Source organism: Marmota monax, unplaced genomic scaffold, assembly GCF_021218885.2.
Source record: "Marmota monax isolate L192 unplaced genomic scaffold, Marmota_monax_Labrador192_F-V1.1 WCK01_AAM20220418_F8-fsc00075, whole genome shotgun sequence".
Taxonomy (NCBI): domain Eukaryota; kingdom Metazoa; phylum Chordata; class Mammalia; order Rodentia; family Sciuridae; genus Marmota; species Marmota monax.
Window position 1 is genome coordinate 3095631 of NW_026694772.1, and position 5820 is coordinate 3101450.

At 39.0% G+C, this 5820-nt stretch overlaps 1 pseudogene; it reads right to left on the reverse strand.

Annotated features, from left to right (window-relative positions):
• Positions 1-2601: 2601 nt before the first annotated feature.
• On the reverse strand, positions 2602-3450 carry LOC124079643 (ferritin heavy chain-like; annotated as a pseudogene).
• Positions 3451-5820: the final 2370 nt, after the last annotated feature.

Sequence of the window (5820 nt, forward strand, 5' to 3'; positions counted from 1 at the left end):
ATGAAAAGAATGCATTGAATAAAATCTAAATGTTTTAGGCATCTCTTTATTGCCATATTGTCTCATCATTGCTAAAAATTCACAAATAACAATTGTTACATATGTATTAGTTTCCTATTGCTGCTATAACAATCTGCCACAAACTTAGTGGCTTGTCTTAAAAGTTTACATTCATTCCCCTAAACTTTTGAAGATCAGAAGCCCAAAATGTGTTTCATGGGGTAAGGAGGGGCTAAATTTAAGATACTGGCTCATTCCTTGATTTTGACTGCAATCTTTTGGAGGTCCCAGAGGAGATTCTAATTTGTTGCCTTTTCCAGGTTTAGACATTGCTGTCATTCTTTACCTGGTGGTCTGTTCCATCTTCAAATCCACAAATGGCCAGTTGAGACTTTCTCATGATGACATTTTTCTGGTTCTGACTCTTTTGCTTCCTGCTTCCATGTTTTAAGGACCATTGTGATTGATTATATTGTGTCTATCTGGATGATCCAGAATAATCTAAAGTCAGCTGAGTGGAAACCTTACTTCCACCTGCAACCTTAATTATCTCTTGACATGTTAACATAACACAGTTACCGGTTCTTTAGGGTATAGGCACCCTTAGGGGGCCCAGCATTCTGCCTACTAGCCATGATATAGGTAGAAATAATGAAGTTCTTAGAAAGTTTATATAGTATAGATTTTAATTAAGTCAACACTATGAAATAACATTTGTTAGAGTAGATTTTGACAAGCCAAGTCAGACAAATTTCAAAAACCCAAATATTAATCCAGATGTTCTCACTTAATCCTCTGTTTTATCCTGCAGGAGACTCATAAAACACAGCTTCTTACACAGATATTGGGATGTTGTTAAGTTCAGCTGTTTTACTTGTTTATCAAGGTAAATAGATCTGGATAAAAAAGAATATATTTACAGAAGTCAGTTTCAAAATATACATGTAGCCCCTTCCATGTACCATTGAGGTGCTGGATGTAGGAGATGGGCTATGATAGCAGCAAACACAAAATTATGTGATGCACTCACAAGAATATAAGATGTGCCTATTCATAACTAGAAAGGTAATCCTTTATTTAAACCTATGTTACTTTTATCCTCATTGAAAATATTTTGCAGGCTGGGGTTGCAGCTCAGTGGTAGAGCACTTGCCTAGCATGTGTGAGGCATGGGGTTTGATTCTCAGAACCATCTATAAGTAATTAAAATAAAGATCCATTGAAAACTTAAAAAAAAATACTTTAAAAATCTCACAAAAAGATAAAAATAAATCCTGTCCAAAGGTCATATTTTTTTTCTAGGATATATTGTAAAATCAAAGGGTTTGAGTATATAGAAGTGATGGCTTTCAGAAACAGATTTATGTTCTTTTATTCTATCAACATTTCTAAAGTATAATGAAATTTTGTTAGAGTCTGTAAACAAGTCAAAATAACACCTGGCATTTTGCCAGAGAAATGTTAGTCTGTAAACAAGTCTGGATGGCGCCTAGGCAAAATGCCAGAGGGAGTGGTTTGTGAAGTAACTCCATCGAGCCATTAAGTGTGGAGATTCCTTATTGGTTGACTGATGTATCTAGTTTATGCTAATTAGATAAGCTGTGTGGAATGTATAAATACTGCTCCTGTCCTGCAATAAACGGCTTCCACTCCTGCTGTATCAACGTACACAAGTTGTTCGTCACCCCCCCGGTTATTTTGCCCAGCCAGCCGGGCTGTGGCAAAATTTATCTACCCATTTATTGAATTTTTGTTGCAAAATTTTACCTCAGATTAATTAAAGATTAAATTCCAATGGAATGTATCTATCTTCATTTTTTAAGCTATCTTGTTACAAGTGTCATTAAATTATTCTGACACAGATTTTTGCTGACAATTCTGGGCTAGAATCACTTGCTTTGACTAGCCCAATAGATTCCTTAGAAACAAACAAATTCTTGTCTTATAATCTTCAAACTTATTTTCTTTACTGAGCAACAGCAAATCACAACTTCTTATCATGATATGTTTCTTCATGATCCAGTCCTTGCAGGAAATTTCTCTTCAGACTTATTTCCCACCACTTCACACTTGACAATTTATGCTTCTGAATTCATATCAGACTTCCTATAATTCTCTATTTAGGCCATGTTGTGTCGAGTCTTGGAGTCTTTTTTTTTTTATTTTGGTACTGGGAATTGAACTCGGGGCACTCTACCACTGAGCCACATCCGCAGCCCTATTTTGTATTTTATTTAGAGACAGGGTCTCGCTGAGTTGCTTAGGGCCTTGCTTTTCCTGAGGCTGGCTTTGAAATCACGATCCAAAGCCTCCTGAGCCACTGGGATTACGGGCATGAACCACTGAGCCTGGCTTGGAACCTTTTCTTTTATTGTTTCCTTTACTTGGAATACCTTCCTGAGTCTTAACTTGTTTATCTCTAATCATACATTAAGACTTAGATATGATTTCTTAACTTTACACTCAACCCATCTTGGATTAGTACTTCCCTTCACTTTTTTTAGTGTTTATCCTCTTTTGGATTTTGTGAATGCTGTCTTTTTTTTGGGGGGGGGGGTACCAAATTTCTTTATTTGAAGGAATGGTACAAATTAAAGAATATAAGTGGATGTTTTGGTACAACTTATAGAAAAGGTAAAGGTAACCCCAATATGCATGCACTGTCTTGGTGACCAGGGAGTCACTTGCACGGCTATGGGAAAGTCAGGCTGAGGTTTAGCTCTCGTTATCACTGTCTCCCAGGGTGTGCTTGTCAAAGAGATACTCTGCCATGCCCGATTCTGAGGCTCCCATCTTGCGCAAGTTGGTTACACGGTCACCCAATTCTTTGATGGATTTCACCTGCTCATTCAGGTAATGAGTCTCAATGAAGTCACACAAGTGGGGGGCATTTTTGTCAGTGGCCAGTTTGTGCAGTTCCAGAAGTGACTGGTTCACACTTTTCTGCAAGTGCAAAGCACGTTCCATTGCATTGAGCCCACTCTCCCAGTCATCACGGTCTGGTTTCTTGATATCCTGAAGGAAGAGTCGGCCATCTCTTTCGTTCTGCAGCTTCATCATTTTCTCAGCATGTTCCCTCTCATGAGATTGGTGAAGAAAATATTTGGCAAAGTTCTTCAAAGCCACATCATCACGGTCTAAGTAGTAAGATATGGACAAGTAGACATAGGAGGCCTAGAGCTCCAGGTTGATCTGGTGGTTGATGGTGGCCTCCGAGTCCTGGTGGTAGTTCTGGTGCGCCTGCGAGGGGGACGTGGTAGTCGCCGCGGCGGCTGAGGAGAGGCGTGGCCCTGGAGCGGCGGCGGAGGCCTGGGACGGTCTGTGAAGAGGTGGCCGAAGGCTGCTGGCTCCCAGCGGCCGGCAGTGGTAGGGGGTCCAGCGTCGGGTTCCGTCCAAAGCACTGTTGAAGCAGGAAACCACGGCGACTCTCGGCGAAGAACGTCTGGCCATGAATGGTGTCTTAATGTCTAGTTTTTCTTATAGTTAAGAAAGATGTCTTATGTCTTCCTTGATACTCCAGATTGGTGCAGCCAATTTGGAAAGCAGTATGGAGATTTCTTGGAAAGCTGGGAATGGAGCCACCATTTGACCCAGCTATTCCCCTTCTTGGTCTATTCCCTAAAGACCTAAAAAGAGCATGCTACAGGGACAGTGCTACATCGATGTTCATAGCAGCACAATTCACAATAGCAAGACTGTGGAACCAACCTAGATGCCCTTCAATAGACGAATGGATAAAAAAAAATGTGGCATTTATACACAATGGAGTATTACTCTGCATTAAAAAATGACAAAATCATAGAATTTACAGGGAAATGGATGGCATTAGAGCAGATTATGCTAAGTGAAGCTAGCCAATCCCTAAAAAACAAATGCCAAATGTCTTCTTTGATATAAGGAGAGTAACTAAGATCAGAGTAGGGACGAAGAGCAGGAGAAGAAGATTAACATTTAACAGGGATGAGAGGTGGGAGGGAAAGGGAGAGAGAAGGGAAATTGCATGGTAATGGAAGGAGACCCTCAGGGTTATACAGTGGAGGGGGTAGAGAGAGAGGAGGGGAGGGGAGGGGAGAGGTGGGGAGGGGGGAGGGTGGAGGATGGGAAAGGCAGCAGAGCACAACAGACACTAGTATGGCAATATGTAAATCAATGGATGTGTAACTGAGGTGATTCTGCAATCTGTGTATGGGGTGAAGGTGGGAGTTCATAACCCACTTGAATCAAAGTGTGGAATATGATATGTCAAGAAATTTGTAATGTTTTGAACAACCAACAATACAAAATTAAAAAAAAAAGAATAAAGATAAAAAAAAAAAGAAAGATGTCTTCAGAAAGATATTCAAGACATCCCTGATGACTTACCAAGGCAAATACTGAACTCTTGACTGGAGAAAAACTAAACGAGATCCTGAAATGGGATAAGAGATATGAATGCCTAGTTTGGTCTTCAGTCTTTTTTAAAAAAAATATTTATTTATGTATCTTTAGTTTTAGGTGGATATGTTAGTTTGTTTTTATGTGTTGCCGAGGATCAAATCCAGTGCCTCATGAATGCTAGGCGAGCACTCTACCACTGAGCCACCACCCCAGCCCCTGGTCTTCAGTCTTACAGGAACCAGTGAGATCATTTCAATCTTCTCTGACATCTGAAAGGTCAGGGAACCAATCTTCAGAATTTCAGCTTGTACTACCTCTTTCAGATAGCTATGTGCTATGTAAAGTAGGACAATTGCTTTTATAATTATTGAACTATATCCTCCAAATTTCCAGTGGGCTTTACTATATTAGAATCAGATTAACAAATTCATCCTCATTTATTTAAAAATTGGGTAATATTTTCTTGTATAAGCCTTAATTTTTAACTTGACAATATGAATCATTTTAGTCTACTCAAATATTTCCCAAATAATTTGCAAATACTGAAATGTTACTGATGAGTCGTAAGTAGAAGTAATTTCTAAATTCTTGTGTCTAAAATTGCATCTTTTTTTTTTTGAGAGAGAGAGAGAGAGAGAGAGAATTTTAATATTTACTTTTTAGTTTTCGGCAGACACAACATCTTTGTTTTTTGTATGTATTGCTGAGGATCGAACCCAGGCCACACGCATGCCAGGCGAGTGCGCTACCGCTTGAGCCACATCCCCAGCCCTAAATTTGCATCTTTCAATAAGTGGCGTGTTAAAACTAGAAGAAGAAAATCACTGGAACATCTTTATATTCTTGGATTTTTCATTTGACCATTAACATGAATCTTATGATGAATCTTATAATTCTTTTTAGGTGTTCACTAGACTATTGATTAAATAAGATGATAATGTAAGTAGTGGCTTGAAGATTAGGACTGAAAGAAAACTGGAGAAGCTGGACATATCTGGTCACAATTGATAAAAGCCATAGGTAGCTTTAGCTTCACTAAAATTCTTTCTTCAGCTAAAAACATACCAGCACACGTGGTGAGGCCAGCTGATGGAATTTCTATCTCATGGAAATAGAGAGCATCTCAGCTTCTGGGAAAAACTAAAATACTAAAAAGAACACTTATTCATCTCCTTTGACATGCATAAACCTGTTACAAAATGGTGCAGTGATATTGGAATCAAGGTGTTCCCTTCTGCCTTCTCAGTCAATTAGTGGGAGGAATAGTTACAGAGTAGGATGTGTGTAAGTGTGTGTATGTGTGTGTGCACGTGCGTGTGTGTGCGTGCACATAGAATCTTTGAAACATATAACCTGAAGTACAAGAATCTGAAAGACATCTATAACTGGCCCTATAATCTGAATAATAGTTATCTAATATTAAGAAATAAAATAATGAAAACT